At 45.0% G+C, this 26164-nt stretch overlaps 1 protein-coding gene across 2 annotated transcripts in view; it reads left to right on the top strand.

The window, feature by feature from the left end:
* The first annotated feature begins 1697 nt into the window (after positions 1–1697).
* Positions 1698–26164, top strand: part of PLS3 (plastin 3) — a 111139-nt gene continuing 86672 nt past the window's right edge. For both annotated transcript variants that reach the window (XM_051969263.1, XM_051969262.1), the window contains exon 1: positions 1698–1789. The gene's annotated coding sequence lies outside the window, so the exon portion shown is untranslated. The remainder of the gene's footprint in view (positions 1790–26164) is intronic.

The raw sequence follows: 26164 nt of genomic DNA, 5'->3' as shown, positions 1-26164 counted from the left end.
TTTGTAAGTCCTTATCATCTCATGCTGGGAATGTTGAAGCAAATCATCTCATGCTGATTGGTCCACCTGCCTCAAGTCTCTCCCAACTCCAATCCAAAGTGATTTTCTTAAAGCTTGCACTTGATGGAGGCATGCTCCTGCTCCATAAACTCCAGTGGCTCCCTATTACTCTTCTATCCAAAAGAGAGTCTTGTTTCATATCTGACATCTCACTCTCCTCCATAAAACTTAAGACTCTTAACTTAGACTCTTAGTTCCAGCTACATTGTTTCACAAGGTGAGCACTCCGTTTCCTGTCTACTCCTTTGTCCTGTTGATTTTCTACAATTGGAATCCTCTCGGTTTCCCTGGCTTCCTGAAGGACTTTTCTGGTTCTCTATGTCCTGCCCTCCCTGCCCCCCATTTCCCCTTCTCCTCATCACCCCTAACACCAACTCCCCCTTCCTTCTCCCTTCCTTATGTCTTTCCTTTGGGGATTAGCTCTTTCACGCAGTATCTAGCTCATATACACATAGTTGCATAACATCTTTCCCATTAGATTGGGAGCTTCTTGAGGGCAGGGATTTTTTAATTTCCTCAGTTTTTGAGACCAGTAAACACTTGATAAATGCTTGTTGATTGCTTGACTTACAAAAGCCCGGATGGAAGAAGTAAAGGCCAAATAAATATGCCTCCTTGTCCCTTTCCAGATGCCCTCTGGCCCGGGGTGCCAGTGTGAGCAGGGGGCTTGGCAGGGGACACCCTCGTCCAGACCCCCGGGGTGAGAGCTGGCTGGTTTGGGGAGAGAAGACGTTGCAGGGAAGGCCCAGGAGGCTCTAGGTGGGATGGTGTCACCTTCAGGGGTGAGGAGCTGAAGGAGAGACAGTGCCAGGAGAAGCTCCGGCTACCCGAAGACCGAATACCCCCGGGACCAGAGACTTACTGGGAATTGCCGGCTGGCTCCCGGATGCCTCGTGCTCTGAGCAGCTAGGCCCGGGCGCTCCCTCCCTGTGCCGAGGTTTCTCGGCTTGTCTTTCCCAATCCCACAATGGCCCAAAAAATTGGCACGGTTGGCCGTCCGGGGACGGCCGAGGGGCCACTGACGTGCTGGTTGGACAAGGGGCTTCAGGGTCACCGTTTCACGGGGCAGGAATCGAAGCACAACCGCCCACGGCTGGGCCTCGGGCTCTCTTTCTGACCCCGAGCCTCAAGGTGAGAGGGTTGGACTCCTGCCACTGCCAGCTCTTCTCCACCTCAGGTGCCTGCAGACGTGCGCGTCGCTAAATGCCCGGCCCGGACTCACGGCTTCCTGACCCAGTCCCGGGCTTCTCACATTGTCCCGGGCGGAGGAAGAAGAGTGGCGAGGAGTGGGGGTCCCAGCCGCTCCTCGGGCCCCGCGACCGGCCCAATCCCGCCTCCCCCTCCCAGAGTCGTCCCCAACCAGTGGCCCTTCTCTCCACCCCCGCCCCCACCTCTCCCGCCCCCAGTCGTTTGATGTGACAGGTCCATACTCCAATCCTATCTCTGGGCCCGGTTCGGGGCCCCTTCGGAGCCAATGGTCGTGAGTGAGGAGGGGCGGAGGGGGCTGGGGCGGCACGGGGGAGGGGCGGGGCGGAGCAAAAACCGGGCAGGGGCCGGGCCGGGCCGAGCTGGAGGCAGCGCGGCTGGAAGCGGCGGGGCGGCAGCAGCAGCGGCGGCGGCGGCGGCGGCGGCGGCGGTGGCGGCGGCTGCGGCGGGTGGAGACACAAGCACAGGCGGCGGCGGCGGCGGCGGAGGAGGCAGGGGAGCTACAGGCGGCGGCGGCGGCACGGTAAGTTGTCCGGGGCTGAGTGCGCTGCTGGCCTGGGCCCCGCCCGGCAGCGGCTCCCGGGGCGGCCGCCCGGACTGGCAGGGTTTGCGGGCCGGCTGGAGGGCGGAGTGGGTGCTCGAATGTCGAGGTGGGCTCTACCTAGCCCACCTCGGGGACGGGGGCTTCGGGGTGCCCTCCGGCTGCCTCAGGTACGGACTCCTTGGCGGCGGTGGCGGCGGAGGGGCGGGCAGACAGCACCAGCGCAGCTGGAGTCCCCTCCGCAATCTGGGGGCTGCCCCGGACCCCTCGGGCCGGCGGCTGGGGCGACGGGCGGCGGCTCTCTGGGTGCTGCGCTTTGCTGGGCTGGGCTGGGAGGCTGGCTCTGGGGCTGCAGCCGCCGCCCGCCGCCTCTGAGTAAGCACTTTTGTGGCGGACAGTGGCGGGCGCCTCCTTTCCCTCCGGGCCGGCTCCCCGCAGTTCCCCGGAGGTGGCAGCCTCCTTCCTTTTCCCGCTCCGGCCCCTCCAGTGGCAGAGTGGGGGGCGGCGAGTGGGGGGGGGTACTTGGGCTCACCCCAACACGGAGCCGGCCAGCCTCGGGAAACCCCCCAGACCGGCGCTCCCACCCCTATCCTGGCCCAGACTCCCCCAGTACAGTTAACCGCCCCGAGGCCAGCGGGTAGTGCTTCTGCATCCCTCAACAGCAGCCACAGCTGGATCCGGGAGCTGGAGGCGCCCGGGGGTGGGGGTGGGGGGGAGTGCCTCGAAAAAGTTACCGTGCTCTAGTTCCCAGGGCCCCGGAGGCCTTTGGGCGCCTATCTTTGGGTCAAGGGGAAGCAGCGCGGGCACTTCTAAAAGGAGGTACGTGCTCCGGGTAATGGTCGACTGACCCTAAGATTTCAAATCACAATTTACTCCACTGTGGCGCCCATCAAATACTCCAGTCTGAGAAATTTAACTCCGCCTTTTTTAATCAGAGGATTGGGCTTAACGCCCAGCTGGAATACTGAATAGTGTGCCTTTTGTAAAGTCAATAGATCGCTCTGTGCCTCAGTTTCCTCTTCTGGAAAGTGACCCGGTCGGGCGAGATGCCTTCCGAGGTCCCTTTTGGCTGCCTGTTTTTCTCTTTCTACTCTTGAAATTGGCTCAGCTTTTCCTTGTCCTTTCTTTTTATTTTTCCCTCCTGACCAGCCTTCCTTTTAGTTGTTAGTGCTTTCTACTTTTTCATTCGGCTGTTTTCATTTCTTCCTTAAATGCTACATTTGAACTAGTTGCCCATAGGGAGGAGTTAGAAAAAGAGGAATAGGAACTTTTTTTTTCTTTTTATGGCTTATTCGTCCTGATTGATATAGGTTTTGTTGTTGTTGTTGTTGTTGTTGTTGTTGTTGTTGTTGTTGTTGTTTGTTTTGTTTTTTTGGTTTTTTTTGGGGGGGGAGTTTGGGGTTTCAGAGTGGTCAGCATTCTGTTCTTAATTTGAGTTCACGTTTGAGTTCATTTGAATCACAAAGTAAAAACTACGTCCTAAAAACAATTTCCTCCAGCTCAAGAGGATTCAAGATCCCTTCAATCTACTCAATCACCTGCGCTAGCTCAGGTGTAGAAGAGAAGGTGTAGGAGAAACTGCCTTTTTGATCTTGCCCAGGTTACCCAAATATTTTAAAATTTCGTTGTAACCTGAGGATTTCATTAAAATTCTGTTGTGGTGGGATTAGAAAGAAGCGGGAGAATGAAAAGTGAGGAGACTTAAGCCCCATGTACATCCCATTAGCATCAAATGCTATATTGGGAAAACCTGAAAGAATGGAAGTATAAGGTGGAGGGTGGTTTCCAGAACTTCCCTGGCTACATTTGGAAGATTGGGGGTTTACTTGGGAGTGCCTTGGTCACGAAAACTTGTTTCCCCATCTCCCTGACTAGCTGGCCACCAGACCTGGGCTAACAGTCACATGTCATGGAAAGGGGACAAAAGGTATTAACTCTTACCTGAGTTAACTGGAAGTAGACTGCACCATAGGGCCCTCTTGTGGAAATGAGTTTATTATGACCCTTCAGTATGTTTGATTATGTGCCTCACCTGAGAAAAGTCTTGTTAGGGATGGGTCAGAAAGGCAGGGAAGTGGATAGCTTGAAAAGGAAGAAGGTAGGAAGTTGTATCAAAAGGCAGCTCCCAGCAGGGCTAGAGCTTTCTTGGGCCAAGTGGTAGGGAACCACCTAGTTGGGTCAGAGTAAACAAAATCTCTGATGGACGGTTCCCAAGTAGTTGTTGGGATTAAATAAACCAATTTCCTCTATTTGAAAGAGTCATAACGATATGGATAGCTGTGAAAGGGACTTGGGATACCATCTGGGCCAACTGCCTCAGCTTCAGGTGAGGAAACTGAGGGCCAAAGGAATAGAAAGGCTAATCCTTATGCTTGGCTCTTTGTTTCTGGAGATAGCTCAAAATCTAGAGCATTTTGAAGTTTGCACAGCTCTTCCCAGCCCAACGTGTTTTAAGCTGTCTCACAACAGCTCTGTGAGATAGGGGCTCTGTTGTAAAGAGCTTAAAATCTGAAGATGAACAGGTTAAGTGACTTTGTCCTACATAGGATATGCTAGCATCCTGTAAATAATGATCAGTTTTGGAAAAGTCCACAGTGAGACCCTCTTGGAAGGTCACACGTCCAACTGCTGTAGTTGTAACCAATGACACCTCCAAGTGTTACTTAGACATGGCAAGTTCTCAACTCAAGACCATAATTTTCCCATCTCTTTAACTGACATAGTCCCGAATGATGCTCAGATTATGTTAGACAATGAAAATTGAAACCTTCAGTCTCTCGTCATCTGTTATCATTGAATTTGAATGGATAAATAGGAATTGTAATTCCCAGCTGGGGATAGAAAGCTGGATCAGTGTTCAATGATCCTGATACCGGGGCTATATCGGGTAAAGTGACCAACAGGGATAAAGGAGCTAGGTCACACATTTATCCTTTTCTAAGAAGGTTTAGCTTTTACAGAGCGAAGTTTCCATTGTCCTAACATCATTATCTAGTGCATGACTGAAACCCGAAAGTTAAATTTTGCTCGAAGACCCTAGGACCTGACCCTCTGTGGTTGGTTAGCCCAAGTGCTAAAGTCATACTTTTTGTTGACCTTAATGTAGAGAGTAGTCGGCTCTTTAGCCAGTAGATTGTCTCTGGTATTTCTCCTCCTTAACTGTTCCGGGAAGTTGCTGTTAGAATGTCCTTCTGAGACTCTGCGATTAAACTTCACCGTTGTGTCCGAGCATGTATAAATCTGGGGGCAAAGCAGTTTTGTCTTTTCATTATTTGGTACAGAAGCCAAAGTTTGATTGTATCCAGATGATTTCAGAATTGATGCTTGCATGAAACATGTGGGAGAAAAGGTAGCCTGCAGAAGGGAAGGTTAGAAACATTTGTTACTTTCACTAATAAAGAAGTCATTTCTCTGGGTGGGAGGGAATCCAGAAAAGGAAAAGTGTAGGCCTGGCTTATGGTGTCTGGAAGTTTTAAAGATGTGTCTGGTGGGGGTGTGGGGGTGTGGTGCCTGCAAAGTCTTGGAGCTTGTTGCAACTCAGAAAAAGCAATCTCAACTACAGTGATGGCTTGAGCGGTGCCTTCTTTATCTGAGATGCTTTTTGGGAAGTCCACAGCCAATACGAAGGTGGGCGGATTGTGGTTCATGGCTTTGAATGAATTGTTGCTTCGGAAAACAATGACGTCCATGACCAGTTAAGTTTCTGGACTGTTGGGTTTCCTTAGTCTGGCTTGCTGGCTCCTACTGAAAAGGATTTGGGAAGAATGGCTCTCCCTGGAGGAGAACTTGTCTCATTGTTGACTGTATTTAGAAATCATCTGTAACATGAAAGGTTTCCTTTCCCTTCATTCTTGACCCTACCCTCAACCTGATTTTCTTATAAGAACCTTTCGCCTTGACTTTGACTAATTTTGCCTTCTTGTGGCACCCCATACGTTGTACTCACCCAGCTTTGTGGATGCCGTACTCTGTGATCTTGGGAAAGAAATGTACTGTTTTTCTATTTTGACTTAAGGTAATAAAGCTAAAGCAGCAGCTAGGTGGTGCAGTGGATATAGTACTTGGCTTGGAGTCAGGAAGACTGAACTCCTTGAATTCATATCTGGCTTCAGACTCTTATTAGTTGTGTGACCTTGGGCAAGTACTTAAATCTGTTCGCCTCAGTTTCCTCATCTGTAAAATGAGCTGGAGAAGGAAATGGCAGAGTACTCCGGTATCTCTACCAAGAAAGTCCCAAATAGGGTCACAGAAGAATGGGCACAATGAACAACAGCAATAAAGCTTAAAGGTATGGATACTTCCCGAAATAATGAGCCAATTATTCAGGTCATTTAGTTGCTGTAACAATTACATAATTGTAAATGATTGAGGTACCTATCATTCTCCTGAAGCCTTAATTTCTTTCCCTGTGGACTGCTGGATTATTTTCCTCAAGGATTTTCTAGGTTTGTAATTCTATCAGCTGGGATTGAACGTACCTGTTTCTGCACAGCCCTGCTAATGTTGAATTCTATTACATTTAATTATGGACTCTATGACTTCTAAGGGGCAGACTCAGAGAGGCTTGTTACCAGGCTATCTGGGACCATCCCAGCAAGAGAAATTCATCTACCAGTTGTTAAGGGGATTTCAGTCTGGGTCAGCAGAGAGAATATCTGCCACACTAACAAAATAATGGAGGATCCTTGAATTACTGAAACATCATAGGTACTTATCAGTCTATATCCTGTGGTCTATTAAACCTCTTGGTGTTATGTAGTAAGCAGAATCTTCTCTGATAAATTTAGGAAGTTTTTTTTGTGACCTGGAGGGAGTGCCATCTATTGGAAAAAGCAGCACATGCAAAGTCGGAGGAGATGTATTTTAAAGCCCTCTGCACTGTGAACCAGCTGCTATTCTGAAGGAGGCCATTGAGGCCGTCCCTGTTGCCATCTGGATTTTACATTTTGGAGAGTGTGCCATCTGTTTTCTATCTCTCTTACAGACATGTTGAAAGGATAAATGAGATCTATGCATGGCTTAGCTCGGCAGCAGACAGGTGCTATAGGAATCCAAAGGACGGTGAATCCTAAGTATAGGGCATGGGCCTCTGTTGGCGTGGATACAAGATTTCCAAAAGGGATCGTCTAAGCAGGACGGGCCAGAATCGGCCTTCTTTCTAATAGTTTTTCATGTGCCTCGGTCTCTTCTGTCACTTCGGCTCCAAAATCTTCAGCAGCTCCCTACTGTCTGTCTAGTAAGTAAGATTCTGGTATTCAAGGCCTCCCCCAGTCTGGCTCCAGCCTCCCTTGCCAGCCGTGTCTCATATTCTAGACGTTATGTCTTCTTGGCTCTTGGTCCCCTGCGTGCATATTGTGCTGTTATGTCTCCTAGGTCTCTCGCTTAGACTCGCTCTTCCCTGTTCTCAAAGTCCATCATCTGTTGGATTCCTTTTCATCCTGTCAATTCCAGCTCTGATGCTGCCTCCTTCATGTGGCTTTCATGGAAACCTGGCCCTCTGTACCCCACCCCACTCCCTCTCCCCAAGTGGATGGCTCTCTTCTCCCAATATCAGGGAACTCCTGAAAAGTGCCGTGATCTCTTCCCAAAGGCACAGGTTAGCTAGTGTGTAGTGGAGTGATCCTCTGGGTTCTAATTTTCCCTTCTAGGCTGTCTACTCTAGGAGGGCATGGGGATGGACCATAGTGAAGCCTCACTTCTCCTCCAGTGCCTAGGCCACACTGTGGGCATGAGAGTGGCTTCAGAAACATTGGCCAAGGTGCGTGCTCATCCAGCCTCTCCTCTCTAGCTGTGCATATGTGTCCTATAAAGTCTTGGGTTAAATTTAAGGAAAGTTATTGAAAGAGATGAATTGCCAGGATTGTGCTTCTGACAGACACATAGAAATTCTTGCTTCTTTGTTACCTGCTCCTGTGTGAAGCCTTCCGTACTTTTGACGTGAGTGTAATTCTGAGTAAGAATGGTTGACCCAGAATAAGGTGTCAAGAGGAGCTGATGCAGGGGCACAGGAAGGATAGATCAACGTGGACAGATCAAGAAGGCAAAACTGCAAAGGAAAAGCCAAAGTGTGGACAGTTTTAAAGTAGTGAAGTTCCAAGGTCCCTGACTATTTAAGGAACTGCAATTCATTTTTGATGTCCATTTATTTGTTTGTTTATCCTTTCATCCATTTATCTTTCTTTTCTTTCTTTCTTCTCTCTCTCTTTCTTTCTATCTTTTTCTCCTCTCTTCTATCTTTATTTTCTCTCCCTCCTTCCCTCTCCCTCCTTCTCCCTCCCTCTCCCTCTTTCCTATTCCTTACTTCCAAGGCAATTGGAGTTAAATAACTTGCCCAGTGCCACACAGCTACTAAGTCTCTCAGGCCAGATTTGAATTCAGGTCCTCCTGACTCTATTGCACCATCTAGCTAGCTGCCCCTGCAATCATTCTTAACATTTTTCATGTCTTAGCAGTGCTGCAACAGTCCCTCCTTACCTGATCATTAGAGAAGCAGTAGGACATGGTATACTGGCCAGGCAGGGGACAGTGACCACCTGCTGTGTGACCATGGACCAAGAAACTCAATCTTTCACAAGCTCAGATTTTCCATCTACAAAATGAGGCTAATAATATCGTTACAAGATGGAAGTCACTTGCGTCACAAGGGTTGCCGGCTAGTCTTGTTGTCAAGATATTCTGGCTACAGGGTACTTGGTGGTTTAGAAAATGCTACCATATGTATTATTGTGTTGGAGCTTCAGTTCCTTATGAAGCTAAGTCGCGCAGGTATTCTCACTTTACAGGTGAAAGAACTGAATTTAAGGGATTTGCTGCTGGCAGCCTGGAAGCAACAGAGAAAAGAAATGGAGGTGGGTCATCTCCAAAGCCTCACTTACCTTGGTTATTGCAATAGCTTCCAGATTGCCTTTCTGCTTCCAGCCTTCCTTGCCCAGTCCTTTGTGGCCACCAGAGCTGACCATGGACCCTTTCTGCTTAAGAAGCAGCTGGGTCTCCCTGTCGCCTCTCAGACAAAACGGTTGGCTTTGAAAGCACTTCGGGGTCCAACCTATCTTTCCAGTTAGTTTTCACATGACTCTTCTTCACAAATTTTACTTTCCAGCCAGCCCGGCTCATATGACTTTTTGGTCTGTCTCTTTGCTTCTGTGTCTGCTCTGCAGGCTGGAGAAAGCTTTTCCCCCTCACCCTTGGCCTCTTGGAATCCCAACTCTCTTCAAAGTCCAATCCTGGTGCCTCGCCTACAGTTGTGCCTGGCACATGTCCAGCACCTGAAACTCATTGTCTGAAAAGGTTTTGGTTGATTCGCCAGGTACCCCCTCAACAAAATGGGGATTTTTATATAGTGTAGATGTTTTCTGTTTCATTTTTTCTGTGTACTCCCAGTCTCTGTAGAGGGTCAGTTCTTGGAGGGCAGGGAGGGTTGTTTTTTTGTATTCCTAGCTTTTAGCCCAATGTCCTGGCATGTAGTAGGTGTCTAATAAGTAAATACTTGTTGTTGGACTGAATTTTTCAAAATCTTTCAGTGGCACCACAACTGATTCAAACAAGTTAACCTTCAGGAAAGTATATTCAGCAGGGCTGGCCGGATTTGGGAAAAGCTATATTTATTGCCTTTGATATGTCATGTGAGACCTTGACGGTGTTTAAAGTAGAAATTGCTACTCTTTGCGACCCAAAATAAATGACCAATATTCCAGAAATGTCTCCCCTTAAGGGGAGAGTGGAGATTTTCTATACCCTTACTAAATTAAAATGGCTTTGGAAAAGTCAGCGTGCCAGAAATTGTTTGCTTGCCTTGGATTTAGTTAGCAGGTGTGGAAGCAGGATGAAGTAGAATCTTACAGGGAGTACAATCGGGGCGTACAATCATAGGAAATGCTATTCACAGTGGACTTGTGGGGGAGGAGAAGAAGAAAGGGTTTTTTTTTTTTTTAATATGGTCTTTAGTTTTTAGAATGCTGAAATTTCAGTTGAAGTATGGAAAGCTTGTTTGTGCCAACAAAACTTTAATGTAATCTGGGCCAGGGCTTCTTAAACTTTTTCTACTTGCTACCCCTTTTTTGCCCGAGACGTTTTTATGTGATCCCGAGTATATAGATATGTAAAATAGGTATGTAAATCAAACATTTACTGATAAGAAATCATAATTTTGTGACCCCCACATTCAGTTACAAGCTGCCACATGGGCTTGCAGCCCAGAGTTTAAGAAGCTTTGGTTTAGAAAACCTTTTGATCCTGGAGGAGATGGCCTGGGTAGGGCTGTGTGGATGGAGTCTTGGATCTCTCTATGCCGGTAATTTTTGGCCCTACTCAATATTCTGGGCTTAAGTTGAAGGGTATTTTATTCAGGTTATTCATGTTGGTGGCTTAAATACTGGAAGAGGCCCAAAATGACATCATTATGGCAGGGCCAATGTACCGAGTCAAATCTGACTGAGCTGGATCAGAGTATATGAGCTGGGGAGCCCCTACCACAGTTTGGGCACAAATCGTGTGAACCTTCTGAGTGGAGCCGTCTCTCAATTTGCTCATCTTGCGTTTCTTTTGCCCCATTGCCATTCTGATTTGCTCAAAGAACACGGTGCCTTTTTGGATGCAGGTGCACGTTTGCTGGGTCATCTTGAACCTCTGTCTCCCATGACTCACAGTGAAATCCAAAGTTTGTCAGAGACCTTGAGAATGTTTGTATATCGCTTCTTCTAATCTCCGCGTTTTGCCTTGTGTGAATTCTCTAACATAATCTTTTAGGCAAACATACATTTGGCATTTGAACAATGTGGCCAGCCCACTGAAGTGTTCTCTACAGTAGAGTTGGAATTCTTGGCAGTTTAGTTCAAGAAAGGACCTCAGTGTCTGATATCTTATCCTGCCAGGTGATCTTCCTAAGACAGTTCAAATGGAAGTGATTCACTTTGCTGGCATGGCACTGGTATACTGGCCAGGTTTCACAGAGATTCAACTGTGAGTTCAGCACAACAGTTTTATGGACCGTCCCTTTGGTAGGCAGCCTAATACCTCCTTCCCCCCACATTTTCTTTTGGAGACTCCCAAATACTCAGCTAGTTCTGGCAGTGTGTGTGTCAGTCTCATGTGAACATCCCTGGAAATTACAAAGCCAAGGTAAGTGAACTTATCCACAGCATTTGATATTTTTCCATTTGTTGTAATGATTTCATACACGGATAGTGTGTTGCTTATTGGTGGAGAACCTCACTTTTCTTGGTGTTAATCATCAGACAAAAATTAGCCCAAGAGAGCAGGAAATTGATCCTGTACTCGATTTCGTCTCGGCCTCAGTGTACACAATCCATCGAGTGCACAATCATCTGTGAACAAAAAGTCACAAAAAGTGAACTCCCTCTGCTTTAATCTCGGTGGCCTTTTCAAGATAAATCATTTACTGTCAGCATGGTAGCTCTCTTCATGCCGTTTCCATTCTTGTGGAAGGCGTCCAACAACTAAGTTATTCAGGTAATATAAGTAAAGAGGGCCATTAGTCGTGGAGGGGGGAAATGATGATGTGACATAGCTTACATACCTAGGCAATCCTTAAATCAGGCTTAGGATACATCACACCAAACTTGAAAGCTTTAGCCTTTTAGGGGAAATACCATCTTCTCAGACATTCCATTTGCTCTCTCTCCCTGTTCTGGCCATAGCCATTCACTGGCCTCTCTTGTCCCACAGCAGCCAAGCTCTCTTTGTCTTACAAGACCATATTCTGGCTAGATCTGGGAGCCAGTTAAATGAACATCTCCTAGGATCGTGGGATTTCGTGCTAAGAGGGACCTTAGCAATGACCTGGGAGAGATCACCTGATCCAGTCCCCTCTTTTCACAGAGAAGGAAACTGACTCTCTTTTTGGGTGAAAAGTCACATAGCTAGTCACAGCCCAGCTGGGAATCCCAATCTCTTCCACATCTAGAGCTCTTGGGATCTCCATATGCCATTGGCTGCGTCTCTCCTACTGACTTAGCACTGCCAGACAAGTCCACTTTCCTTCTCTTTCTGCTTTTGGGTTTTCACCACTGGGAGAGCAGTTGGTTTCACCTTGGCTCCTGCTTTCTTTAACCACCTTCCCACTCTGGTGCAGTTACCTTGAAAAATTTTAGCCCGGTCCTCTCCTTTTCTTTCTTTTCTCTTCTTTTCTTTCCCCGCTCCTTTTTCATAGTCTAGTTGCTTCTTGATGACTGCTCCTCTGGGAGCTCACCAGACATTAAGGAGCTAACTGGGGGCCTGGCCTCTATCAAGGATGTATTATTTTATTTCTTTTTGTAAATAGTATTTTTCCAATTACATGTAAAGATAGTTTTCATAATTTTTTAAATAAGATAGCAAGTTCCAAACTTTTGCTTCCTCCCTCCCATTCCCCCTTCCTCAAGACAGCAAGCAATCCGATACAGGTTATGCATGTGCAGTCATGTAAACATATTTCCAAGTTAGTCAGGATGTATCATTTCAAAAGAATTATGTCATTCCCGTTCCCAAGTACTGATTGCACTGTGAACTTTGGGAACATGACCTCTGTGTAAGCTGGAGACTCTTCGTGATGTCTCATTACAAAGTGGATGGGCAAACTTCCATTTTTACCAACTACTTTTAAGCCTGTAGGGTTGATAGAATGATGTTGCTCTTTAACTTTTTAAAGATTTGAAGGTTTTTATAGTTTTCAAGCCATAAGGGGCTTTAGAAGGATTCTGGATCAACCCCCTCATTTTTTGGAAAAGTGACACGATTTGTCCAAGATCACACAGATTGAGTTGAGCTTTGAATTCAATTTCCTTTTCCAGTGTTTGTCTTTTATACCTTGCAGTGGAAATTTGGACTAAAAGGTATGTGCGGTGGGTGGGGATCAGTGGGGGCTGGAGAAACAAGCTGAGGATAGAAGCAGTATCTTTCTGACAAAATTTGTGGCCTTCTTCCCAGATGGTAGTAGCTGGGAGGTCATAGTATGATTGTTCCTGGTCTACTGTGGCTATGAACTGTTGGAGCCACCCAAATAAGGCCTATATCACAATCTACCCCTTTTGAAAGAGGGAAAAACAAAGCTTCAGCCTCCCAGGAGAAAGACTGAGGGCTTTACTTGACGTCTTCTAGGAGTGTTTTTAGCAGTTCATGGGCCCAAAGTTGAGAGCTGCCAGAACTGTTTCTATTGCAGGTGGTTTTAAACACAGGTAAAATTAGGGTCCTCTGTGACTTTTAGGACAGAATCTCAGAGGTTGGAAGGGACTGGAGAGCTCATTCAGTCTAGTCTACCCTAGAGCAGAAAAGATAGTGGACCTAACATCTTCCCTAGTATATGGTGAAAGGCTACGAGTGACCTAAGGCAACATTTAAGTCAAAACTTTCACATTAAAGTTGAAGGAAAAGGGCTGTGTCCAGTGTCCCACAGGCAGCAAATAGCTGACCTCCTACCTGGACCCTCTGCTTCTAAATTTGGGCCTCTGGCCAATAGGTTCTGCTTCCTTGTTTGTTCCTGTGCTGACAGTCTTGTTTCAAATTCCTTCTTAATTGTAGATAATACATTAAGAACATTTCAAGATTGGCATGTGTAAAAATAGCAGTAAACTTACAGGTTTTTGGACCATGTCTATGAGTGAGAACATCGCAACCTTTGTGTACGTAGTCTTCCTCTGAGAAAGCATAGTAAAGAGGAAAGAGCTCTGGAAGCAGGGCCTGTGTGAGGCCCTCGGCAAATGACTCCCTCTGGCTGGGCCTCCACTTGTTTATTCATTTTTTTCATTCATATCGGACTCTTTGTGACCCCATTTGGGTTTTTTTTTTTTCTTTTGGTAGAGCTAGTGGTGTGGCCGGCCATTTCCTTTGCCAGCTTATTTTATAGATGAGGAAACTTGAGGCAAACAGGTATAAGAAACTTGCCCAAGGTCACACAGGTTTGCAAAATACCTTATATACATTTGTTCCTCTCAGCATCCCTGGTGGGCACTATCCCCATTTTTAAGCAAGGAAACTGAGTCCCCATAGCTAATAAATGTCAGAGGTGGGATTTGAATCCAGGTCTTGCTTGTCTCTCAGTTTGGCTACACCACAGAAAACTCGTAGTTCAAGTTAAGTAATAATCACTGAACACTTATCAAGTGCCTATTGTGTGCCAGGGCCTATGCTAAGCACTGGAGAAATGAACAAAATACAGAACCTACCCTCGTGGACTTTACCATCGAAGGGGGAAGCTGAAAAGGGGAGAGTGCCCAGCCTGTTCCATGAAAAGTCAGATTCCTCTGAATTGGAGTCCTTGGGAAGACCCACCTTCTGATCCAAGGGGCAACTCTAGTGTTGAGGTATTGAGTGTCAAAGCCAGATTTTCAGGCGATGAGCTTATCAGGAGACCAAGACAACTCCTGGCCATCAAAAGCATCCTGAGTTACTCAGTGTTACCAGTTTTCCAGAAGCCTGTTGCTTTTCCTGGGAGTCTCAAATGGTTTACCCAAATCAGCTGCCTCCCCCATCACTATAGCTGGCCATAAGACATCAGGAGGATGCCTCCAACTTCTGTGCTAACAGTGGGTCCGCTCTAGGTCCAAGCTATGGCCCACAGCATTTCTAGAGTGCTTTATGGTTTGCTAAGCACTTCACAAATATTATCATCACATTTGTTTCTCATCAAAACCCTGGAAGGTAGATGCTGTTATTATCCTTAGTGAATCAGTCACTGTCAGCAAGCGTTAATTGGACACTTATTCTGGGCCTGGCAATGGGGACACGGATGTCACCAGAAAGAGAGAGCTTGTCCTCGAGGAGCTTACATTGGAATGAGGGAGACAACACAGAAAAGGAAGCTCAAAAGGGGAGAGATTTGAAGGGAAAAGAAGAGAAATGACTGTGGAAGTATGGTGCAGAAATGTGGAGGACTGAAGGGATGGCTAGAAACTAAGGCAGACTGAGATGAAGTGACAGCTAGTGTGGATTGGAGGCCTGATTTGAATTGGGGTTTTCCTGACTCCAGATCCATTGTTATATCTACTGAGCCATTGTTTGGAAACCTGTTTATATTGCAATAATCCACGGGAAACCAGATGGTAGAGTGAGGAGTGCTTCCATCACTGTAGTTTCTAGCACCCTAGATGTAGATTTGAGAGGGACCTCAGACATCAGCTAGGTCTGAAACCAAATCCAAAGGAGAAGAGGTGGGGCCAGAGCATTCATTTCTGAATGGGATCATTGGCCATTGGCAAGGCTAACCTAGTTGGGACCTTAAATGGCAGCTGTACCAATCCCCTCATTTATTCAAACGAGAAAAAAAGATGGAGGCCTTGAAAATGCTTCAGGCTTGGAGTGTATTGGAGATGGAAGGGATGATTGAGGTCCAGAATGGAGAAGGAACTTGCCCATAGTCACACAGCAAGCAATGGACCATTTGTGTGTGTGTGTGTGTGTGTGTGTGTGTGTGTGTGTGTGTGTACACATGTATAGATATGTAATATATATACAATATAAATATATATGTATATATATTTATAAAAATCATATTGATTTTTAAAAATATCATGGAACCTCCCAAAGTGGATGTTTCCATGTGCAGGAAGCAGACTAGCCCCTCTGCCTTTTTCTTAGTGTAGAGAGATTTTTCTGCTCACATCTCATGTGAAGTAAGCCATAGTGTCGTGACTACGCACTCAAATCAAAGGAAGACTAACTCAAATTTAAACACTGTTATTTCTTAGCAATAATTATTGCGTCTTTGGGGGGAAAAGGCAAAGAATGACCTCATTGTACTTAAATAGCCTGTTGCTCAGTCTTTAAATGGAGGTCAGCAGACACCAGGGCCTTGGAATAAAATAGCCCTTTGGCAAATAAAAGAGTCACACCCCACTTAGTTTTGACAAAAATAAAATTCTTTCCAGCCCTACCACATTGTGGATGGTGTGCACGCCATGTCCTTCTCTAGGAGTTGGGTTAGCAGCTGTATGGCCCGGCAAATGCTCTGCAGGCCACGGATGAGGCACTTGTGGTTTTGGATGCATTGAGTCGGATGTTTTCTGCTCGGTGAGAACGGATTCATACGAGAAACAGCAAGTAACTGCAGGCACGGCTGACACCGTCGTTCTGACCGTAAAGGTCAGAAGAAGTTGAGTTGCATGTTGCCACAGCCCTGTTTCCCCTGGGCATGTGGACATGGCTGGCCCTTGTGCTTTTTGGAAGGAGGTGGTCCTTTCCATTTTTCAAAAGTTGTTTATGCCATGGATCATAGAAGTTGGAGAATGCAGCATATGGGGAGGGTCACGAGCCTGTTTGCTCAAGGTCTGCCATGGAGCAAGCAGGAACTTTGGGAGAAATTTGGACTTCCTCTCAGAGTAGATCTTTCACCTGAAGGTGGCTGATGGCCAGACAGGAAGAACTGATCAGGGCAAAGAAAGGCAATCTTATCAGAAGAGAGTAGAATAGTGACTCCATATGGAGAAAGAGCCAAATTTGGTAGGCTATCAGAAACTATTGAGAGTCTGGAGTTTCTTTCTATTGTAGCTTTTAAATATTCTTAACTCTCCTCTTGGAAGGGGGTACACATGGCAGAGCTCTGTTCAGTAGGACTCGTAGATGGCTTTTTGCCCATCAGTCGTGGAGCGGCTGATGAAGCTGAGCCCCATTGAAAATCAGAGATCAGCTTTTTCCAAGAGCCACCATTGGGCCTTTCCACTTTCAGGGTTCAGTTTCAAAAGACCATAGGATCATACATCTGGTGCTTGAAGGGACCTTAAAGGTCATCTAGTCTCCTCCATTTTACAGGTGAAGAAACTGAGACTGGAGACTGAAGTGACTTAATTGAGTGTTCTTTCTACTGTACCACACTGCCAGTAGCAGTTAGTTCTTGATCAGTCCATTCTGCATTTTTCCCAAGAGCCTAATGAATTATGTAAGATCTCCAGTTTGATGTTCTCTTTCCCAGTATTCCTGATTTTTTCCTTTCCTGTTGTATTATGGGAGGGGTGTTTCAGAATGGTGAACTTGGGCAAATTACTTCACTGTGGGCCTCAGTTTCCTCATGTTTAAAATGTGATGGTAAAATTAAGTAACAGTGAAGGTCACTTCTAGTCCTAAATTTATGATCCTATGAGCCAATACCTACCAGGCTATAAACAGAGGAGGGCAGCAAGGTTGCACAGTGGATGGCATGCCAGGCCTGAAGTCAGGAAGGCCCGAGTTCAAATCCAGCCCCAGCCTAGCTGTGTGACCCTGGGCAAGTAGTCACTTTACCTTGTCTCAGTTTCCTCATTTATGAAATGAATTGGAGAAAGAAGAGCAGACCACATTCCAATATCTTTGCCAAAAAAACTCCTACCCACAAATGGAGTCACCAAGAATTGGACACAACTGAAAAACAGCTGAAGATGTATACCTGGAGAGTGATCCTTTCCCTCATTTCCCAGAAGCATTTTGTAAATTGGATTTTCATTATTTAAAATATTCATGTTTAGGTATTTGCAGTCTCCTTGTCCTGGGTCAGGAAAGAACTGCCTTGGGTTCATTCTGAATTGGACTTCAGCATTTGTTTTTCCTGGAACATTGTCATTATCAAATTGGAGAATTGGAATCATTTGAAATAATAAAAAACAAAAGCTACCACCTTTCTGTGTGATCACAGATTCTGTCGTGATAATTGCATTGTTTATCCTCCAAGATAACTGAAAAAATTAATAGTTATCAGCAATTTTAAAAACTCCTTTTCATCAAGCCATCTCAAAAAATGAATTTCTATTAGATTTCAGTTTGAAACTTTCAAAGTCCTTACTGCTTTGAAAGGACCTTTATCGACATCCTTTTGTTAAGGGAAATGTGCACTTGCCATAGTAGCAAAATGAACTTATGGTTGTAGCATAAAATACGGGCTCCAAGGGGCAGAGTGACTGTTGGGGATAGGGTTGTATGTTATTCTGGAGTGGATTTAAAAAAAAAAAGGTTTTCAAAACTCTAGTTTTTTCTTCCCCATCTTCATTCATGTTCACTGGTTCTGCTGAACAGAAGGCAAACCTAAAAAATCCCCAAAGGAAGCCGATGATCCATCAAGCTAAGAGAATGCTTTGCTGCTTGCTGATTCAATTGTCTTTTCCAGCTCAGAGTCTATGGTCTTAAGATCTAAGAATGGAACATAAAATAGCTTGTCTAGATTTTATTTTTGTTGTGGGAGAAACTGAGTTAAGAGCACATCTCCTGCTTCTCTTCCTGGAAGTTGTCTCTCCCACTTGGCATTTTCTACTTTAAGGACCTTCTATGTGCATTTCCAGTGTTGCTGGAGCTTCAGACTTTGGGTGATGATTGTTAGCCTCATGTTCAGACAGGGCTGGGAGGATACCTGGGTTGTGGTAAAAGGAATATTGAATGCCTAGTTCATGGGAGTATCAGTTCTCAAGTCTGGGGAGCAGAGGTGTGAAATTGAACCAATAACGCAGATGCAGCTCGAGTTCATAGTTCACTCTGATGGCAATAAATCGATTTTTCCCTCTTGATGCTCCAGGGTTCTTGATGAGATTCATTGATACCAAGAACAACTGGGCTCCAGGACTACTTCCTCCAAGCCTGCTCAGTCTTCAGTAACTTTAGTGAGTCACAGAACTGTGAAAGCTGCTTCACGGCAGGCACGCAACACAGTTAACTTCTTGGCCATTTCTGTAGATCTCCAGTCTTTCCTGTGTGGGTCTTCCTTCTAATCTGTCCCCTCTCAGCCTGTGTGTGTGTGTGTGTGTGTCTTATGTCCACAGAAAGGAAGTCAGGTGAAAAGTCAGGCCTGCCAACTTTTTTTCCATGTTGCTTGTATTTTTGATCCACCTAGGGGATTTCTAGAGTTATTGAACATGTCTTGGATGTCTAATCCACACAAAAGAAACCTGCTCAGGGCTTTTTACCCTTTAAAATTTTTTTTCTTTTTTTTCTCACCCTTTTTTTTTGTGTGTGATTTTAAAAGCCAAGGGACATGGTTGAGAGAAACAGAAGCAGAGACAGAAATGGATCTGTCTGCAAGATGGATCTCTGAACCATGAGGCCAGGGGTCATCATTCATCAATTGAAAAAAATTTTCTGGCTGATAACAGCAACAATGATCACCAAAGCTTTTTTGATCCCTGCTAGAGGCGATTACAGTAGAATTAGAATCCCAGTGGATAAGAATCCTGTAAAATGAAATCCTGGCCTACATTAAAAGCAATGATCTGAGTTTTGTTCTTTGAAAAGACCCTTTTTGACCCAGATGAGCAAATGCATTGCTGTACACCAAATTTCTGAAAACTACCCAATCCTTTTCTGCTTTGCTGTTGTTAACTGTGTTAAACTGTGTGTGCCTCCAAATTGGCGGCAAACTGTTCACTCGAAAGAGAAGTGTTCTAATCTGTTGATTTTCTAGAAAGTTTTTGGCTTTGGGGTTGTGGCTTTTGTTGAATGGGAATATTCAGCTTGGAGAGAGGATTAGTTGCTGATCAGTCCAGCACTCTGTACCACACATTGATTTTGTCACTCTCACATCCTGTCTCTTCTCCTTCCAATCCCATAGTCTGCTGAATGCCAATGTTTGCTTTGAGAGTGCATCCATGAAGTTTCATTGCATTTACGTAAACAGAATACAGTTCTGGTGATGAGAAGGTCATGAGATGCATAAGTCTTCAACAGTAAAAGACTATTTCTGTTTCCAACTCCATTCCTTGCAAGGACTACCTGCCATGTCTGGTATTTTGAGCCTAATCTAGCTTTAAAGTTACTCAGAATTATAAGCTTGTCCTTTTTGGGGCATTCGTGATAAGGGTCTCCAAGTCTTCATAAAATTTTTCTTTGACTTCATCAGTGTTTTTCATGGAAGGAAGGGTATAGGCAGTGTGATGATGGTGGTGTGGCATTTTCCTGCAACTGGCAATCACATTGTCGTGAGCCTGTAATTCACTCCTTTTGGAAGGCATAAGAGCTTTTTTGCTAGATTAATTTTGTTTGCGAAACCTACACCAGCTTCACAGTACTCCCTTTCACTATGGCCACTCCAGAAAAATGTATATCCAGTGCATGTTTTTGTAATCCGGTCTTCATTTGCCAGCCTTGTATCACTCAGGGCTGCTATTTGGATGTGATACCTCTTGAGTTCTCTCACAACAAGAATTGTTCATCTTTCAGGTCTACTGGATTTTGTGTGCACACATTCCATGTACTGATGGTGAGTGGAATCCACTTTGCAGAAGTTTTTATACATTTTTTTGTGTTTCAACTACAGGGTAGGATCCCTACCTCCTGTAGTAACCTGGGTTGAGTAAGCAGACAATTTTTAGGGCACCTTTTCTAAAAGTCTGTTCCTCACACATGGAGATAAGCAATTCCATCCTTAAAAGGCTGCTCAAACACCCAGGGGACTGTCAGATTCCACTTCTGATTCTAGTGAGATGACCCTATAGCCTGGGCCACCTGTGTGGCAGGTTGTGATTCCAGCTCCCAGTATATCTGATGTAAGCTTGCCAGAAAGACTATTTTATGGAGAACTCACAAGGGTGAGTGTTCACAGGGTGGTCAGAAAAAGCAATACAAGGACACTCTCAAGATCTTTCTTAAAAACTTTAAGGTGCTGTGCTGTGAGCAAAGAAAATCAAAGTAGCCTGGAAGAAAACGTGAGATGCACAAAATTAGAGAAGCTACTCCAAATGTTCTTATATACTCTTTGTGTCCGATCTGTGGCAGAGCTCTACGAGGATGTCATTTTGGTTCTCTTCAAGAAAGAAAATCAACAACCTAACCTAAGGCCTTTTAATTTTAACTTAGTCACAAAAAAAGGAATCAATAAGGGAGGGGAGGTCCCCTGTGGCTTCTGGTCAAAAACAGCAACAATAGCTATTTACATTCATCCTTGGCCTGGGACCCTGAATGAGAGCTAGAATGATTTGGGTTTAAGGTTTGGTCCTTAAGATAGAAATCTAGCCAGTGAATCCCTAGATATTAAGGAAGAAAGGAAAGAAGGAAGGAGATGACTACACTGTTGCTCAATTTTCAGTGGGGCAACTCTTGCTTACTGGAGGTTGTGAGAGTTTGTCCTCCTTTCTGGAAGAAGACCGTGACCTTGGGAAGGTGATGTCATTGACTTGCAAGTGAATTGGATTTGAGTGACGGAGGGCTGGGAGAAGTCACCTGCCTCATTTTCTCCTCCAGAGCCATCTGGGTCCAGTAGCCAGAGAGAGATCAGAACAACTGGAGATGGTCTGTGATGTAGTGGGAGACTTGGGCTTTTTAAGTGAAGGTCTTCAACTGGTCTCAGTTTGACTGAGGCAACACCCATTCAGTGATCAGTGACCAAGGCTAGATAAGAAAGAAACAGGAAAAGTAAATTGACTTGTCCAAGGTATCTATGAAACAACTGACTGAGCAAAGATTCGAAGCCTGATCTTTTGAAGACAAAACCTTTCTTTTCTACTACCTCACTCTACCCATTTCAATGTGAATTTCTAGGAAGCTAATTCAGAGGGGTGTGGGTGGGAATTTGTATATTGAGTTTAAGAAAACTTCAAATCTAACTTGAAAGAATAGTCTATAAGATCTTTGCATACATAAATGCTGCTTCTGAGTGATCTTCCCCCTCTTTTAAAATTCCTATTTAGATCTTTAAGTGGGCATGTGAATAACAATTGGGAAGATCACAGTGTTTCTGTAACCCAAAGATGTGCATTGTGTGTGCTGGCTTGTGTATTGGGCAAAGCTGGAACAATTGAACATTATATATGGGAAAATGGAAACCTTTGTCTGCTAAATTCCATTTTCTTAGGCGATCACAATTGTTAAACTCTTACTAAAGAGAAGCTTGGGAACTAGATAGAATGCCAAGACCCTATCCAGGAGACTGACCTTGTTCTAAGTCTTTCCAAGAGCAGGTGATGAATGGGATTTCCTGGTTCTTGATTGCACATTGTATCACAGTTCACAGACATGAGCATTCAGTTAAATACACTGACTTTCCAACAGATGAGGCAGAAACAATTTGGGAATCATCAGCTTGAGCATCTCTATGCAGACACTTTCCTGAACTACTCATCCAGCCGGAACGCCTCTTAGACATCTCAAACTCAGTGTGTCCAGAATAGAACTTATGATCTTCCTTTCATCACCCGCCCTTCACTTCCCAACTTCCCTGTTACCATTGAGGTGACATTACCATGACACTAGGACTTGCTATTTCAGGGTCATCCTTGACTTCATCCCTCTTGTCACGCCTTATATCAACCTTCAGAATATCTCTCAGTTGTGACTCCTGTCCCTGACTCACAGCCTTGTCTCTTGCCAGGATTATTACAATAGCTTTCCATTTAGTCTGAGTCTCTTCCCATTACAATCCAACCTCCCTTCATCTGCCAAAGTGATTTTCCTAAAGTACGGGTCTGCCTTGTCTCCCCCCACCAAACACCCCTCGAACTCTAGCGATTCCCTCATGCTTTCTAGTTTTCTTACATCATTTTGCCCTCAATATATCATGTGATCTGGTGACACTGGCCTTCTTGTATTCTTCAAATACAATAGTATCTCTGGCTGTGCCTGTGGACCGGGATCCCTCCTCATCTCTCCCTCCTCACTCCCCTGGCTTCTTCGAAATTTCAGTTAATCCAGGAAACAGACAGTCGATAGGATGAAGGCAGGCAAGACTTCTGCTAACAGATAAATCTCCACTGGGCCCTGCTGGAGTTGTGAACTTGGCCATAGCTCACAGAGATGGAGACATCTATCACTATTTTATAGGGGAGGAAACTGAGGCATGGTTCTTTTTTAGAGACAAAATGTTGTTGATGATGAGGATGATATGACATTTTGCTGAACTTAAAGCAAAAAGAGAAGACAACAATGAGAGCCTTGTCAACCTACTCAGACGTGTGGCAGTGAGTCAGTCAGTGCCTGACCCTTGCTTTGCAGTTTGGATTTCAAGGGCCTCCAGTATTTAGCCTTAATCTTGCCATTTGCAACATGTATCATTCAGGCTTCACTTGGCAGTAAGAAGTGGGGGTATTCCAATGAAAACACTGGATTGGGAGTTAGAAGTGTTCGATAAGAATCCGGATTCCGATACATACTTACTATCTGTGTAAATTTCCTGCCAAAACTTCAGATGGATTTGTTGTTGTTTGTTGTTGAGTCATTTCAGTTATGTCTGATTCTTCATTACCTCATTAGGGGTTTTCTTGGCAAGATGCTTGAGTGATTTGCTGTTTCCTTCTCCATTCATTTTACAGATGAGGAAACTGAGGCAAACAGGGTAAGGTGACTTGCCCAGGGTCACCCAGCTAGTAAGTATCTGAGGTCAGATTTGAACTCAGGAAGAGGACGCTTCCTAGATTTAGGCCTGGTACTCTATCCACTAGAGCAGTGATCACATTAAACCTGGCTGTGGGCATTCCTGCTGAGGGAAGGGCTGTGTCTGATTCCATCAGCAGGAGGGCATGGCAAAGGTGAGTCAGTCTGAGCAACAGATATTATTGGGCAAGAGTGCTGGGATAATCCCTCTGCTCTCAGTTTGAGTGTCCTTGGACACTGTCTACTTTCCCCGAAACTCCAATTGGGTAGGGAGAGAAACCTTGTATGAGCACCATGCCAATGGGAGTGGGCTGAGAGTGGAGGAAGGAGGTTCTCGGCAAGGTAGCAAGTGATGTGTGGGCACAGCCCTGGAAATACCGGCCACTCCAAAATGCAAAAGACCAAAACTCCGAATTTAAATTCCACTGGGCAGAGCCAGTTGCCGCTGGCTCTGGGGGTCAATTTAGAAGCGTCTGTGTCCAAAAAATTTTATCAGCTCTGAAGATATCAGGAAATTTCAGGAGAGAAAAGATGGGGAGAAGAGACAGGGAGGAAAGGAGATCTCAATTTTTTTTCTTAAGAGTCTAGGATGCTAGTGTTCAAATTGGCTTGAGTTTCACTCCCTCCCACTCCCCTCCCACTCCCTAGTACCACCAAAATGTGATTGGGAAATAGTTAACAAAAGTTAACAAAAGAAACTAAACTACAATACAACATAGATGATGTTAATCTCTGGTTTTCTAAGTCAGAATGCTGCCCATAGTGATCCTTTTCTAGTTGAGTGACACTTCTAGTGCAGGAATTGAGTATGCAGTCTGTAGGCAGAAATACCTCACTTCAAATTCTGTGTGATGTACATACATACTAGCTATGTGACTTCTGAGACTGACCTCTGCCTGTCTCAGTTTCCTCAACTTTAAAATAGGGATGATAATAGCACCTACCTGCCAGAGTTGTGGGGATTAAATGAGATAATATTTGTGAAGTGCTTACTGTAGTGCTTGTTACATAGTAGGTACTTAACAAATATTTCCTTCTTCCCTCCTTTCCTTCTTTCCTTTCTTCCTCCCTCCCTCTCTCCTTCCCCACTTCTCTCCCCCTCCTCTCTCTACCCTCTTTCTGCCCCCTTTATTTTCTACCTCTTCTTATCCCTCATTGGAAAAAGAAAATCCTTTTACTAAGCGATCAGAATAAAACAAAACACACTTCTGCATTGTTCCTGTCCTTAATTTATCTGTCTCATTCTCTATCTTGGGTTCCTCTCCTGTCAGAAGGTGGAAAGCCTGCTGTATGCCTTGGAGTTGTGATTGGGCTTGACGGAAATCAGAGTTCTTAAGTCTCTCGTTTTGCTTTACATTGTTACTGTATAAGTTGTTCTGCTGGTTCTGCTCTCTCTATTGTGCATCAGTTCACTCCCAACTCCCCAGGTTTCTGTGATACTGATGTAATATAGCTTCTAGGAGAGAGAACAATGATTTTGAGGTCCCCTGATGTCAGGGGGGCTTCTGTTCTAACAATAAATCAGTAATCCTAAATCTTCCGGCTTTGGAGTCTGCCTCAGGGACTTCCCACACCCAATCTAAGAATGGCAATCTATCTGATTCTGAATAGACCACTCCTCAATTCATTGCTGACTGTCAGATAGCTTCTGGCCTCAGGATGGTTCCCCCCCACCCCCACCCCAAACTCCTGAGACAATAGTGATAATCTGTTCATCAGTGAAAACCAAATCCTGGATAGCACTCCCTGGTCCTCCTACCATAGAATGGCTCTAGAATCATAGAATGAGCCATAGAATCAGCATGTCGATGATAGAAAGTTGGAGAAATGTGTCTCCTTCTCCTGTTTCTTGGCTTATCTCTTCTGGAATTTAGCCCATTTCAATTAGCATTACAATAAACTTTGCCCCTTGACTAGGAAATGGGTTCAAGTCTGCAAATTCTTTTAAGACACTTGGCGACACCCGTCTGTGATCCCAAAATTTGGGGTCCCTTTCCCAACCAACAACATGATCCCCCTTGTCATTTTTTATAGCACGATAGTACTTCGTCACAATAGTAAGGAATCGCTGCTTGCTTAGCCGTTTCCCATGTGACGGCACTTCCTTAGTTGCCAGTTCTTTGCCAACACAGAGCTGAGATATATATAATGAATGAAGCCTTTCTCTCTTTCTTTGATCTCTTCAGGATATAGCCTTAGTATTGTTAGTTCAGTAACTTTTGGGGCCATAGTTTCAAATCACTTTCCGGAATGTCTGGGTCAAGTCACAGCTCCACGATCAGTACATTAACACCCCCATTTTCCTGTAGCCTGACATTTGCCGCTCACTTTCATTCACCCTATGATATTCACTTTATTTCCTATACTTATCTTTGTCTCCATTCACTCATCCTTCATCCTAGCTCAAGTCCTCAAGACTTCTTGCCCAGACTATTGCAGTGACTTTGTAACTGGTCTCCTTGCCTGAAGCCCCCTCTCCATTCCTCTGAAGCCCCCCTGCTCCCTTCCACGCAGCTGTTAAAATGCAGGCCTGGCCTTCCCTACCCCCTGGGGTTTAATAAACTCTGGTGCCCCTTCCTATCACCAAAATCAAATATAAAGTCCTCTGTCTGGCATTTGAAACCTTTTGCAACCCTGGTTCCCTTTCCTGCCTTTCCAGTCTTTTTAAACTTAATTCTGTCTACACACTCTAGGATATCTGGTTACACTAGCCTACTTTGTACATCATCTCCCATCTCTGAATCATCATACCTACAATGTATTCCCTCCTCATCTTCCCCTCCTAAAATTCCTAGCTTTCTTCAAGGTTTAGATTGATTGCTGCAGGAGGCCTTTCTTAGTTTTCTACTCCCCACTGCCTAGCTTCCCTTTGAAATTACTCTTCATTAACTTTGTAAATGTGTGTGTGTGTGTGTGTGTGTGTGTGTGTGTGTGTGTAAATATATATATGTGTGTATGTGTGTAAATATATATATTATGTGCATCTAGATATTTCCATATTATCTTCTTCATAAGAATTTGAGCTCCTTGAGGACAGGAACATGTACAAAACGAACAGATTGGATTAGATGACCAAGATCCTATCATCCTTTCTAATAGACTAGCAGGTCT

This window comes from Antechinus flavipes, chromosome X (genome assembly GCF_016432865.1).
Source record: "Antechinus flavipes isolate AdamAnt ecotype Samford, QLD, Australia chromosome X, AdamAnt_v2, whole genome shotgun sequence".
Classification (NCBI taxonomy): domain Eukaryota; kingdom Metazoa; phylum Chordata; class Mammalia; order Dasyuromorphia; family Dasyuridae; genus Antechinus; species Antechinus flavipes.
This window is presented reverse-complemented; position numbering and strand designations above follow the sequence as displayed.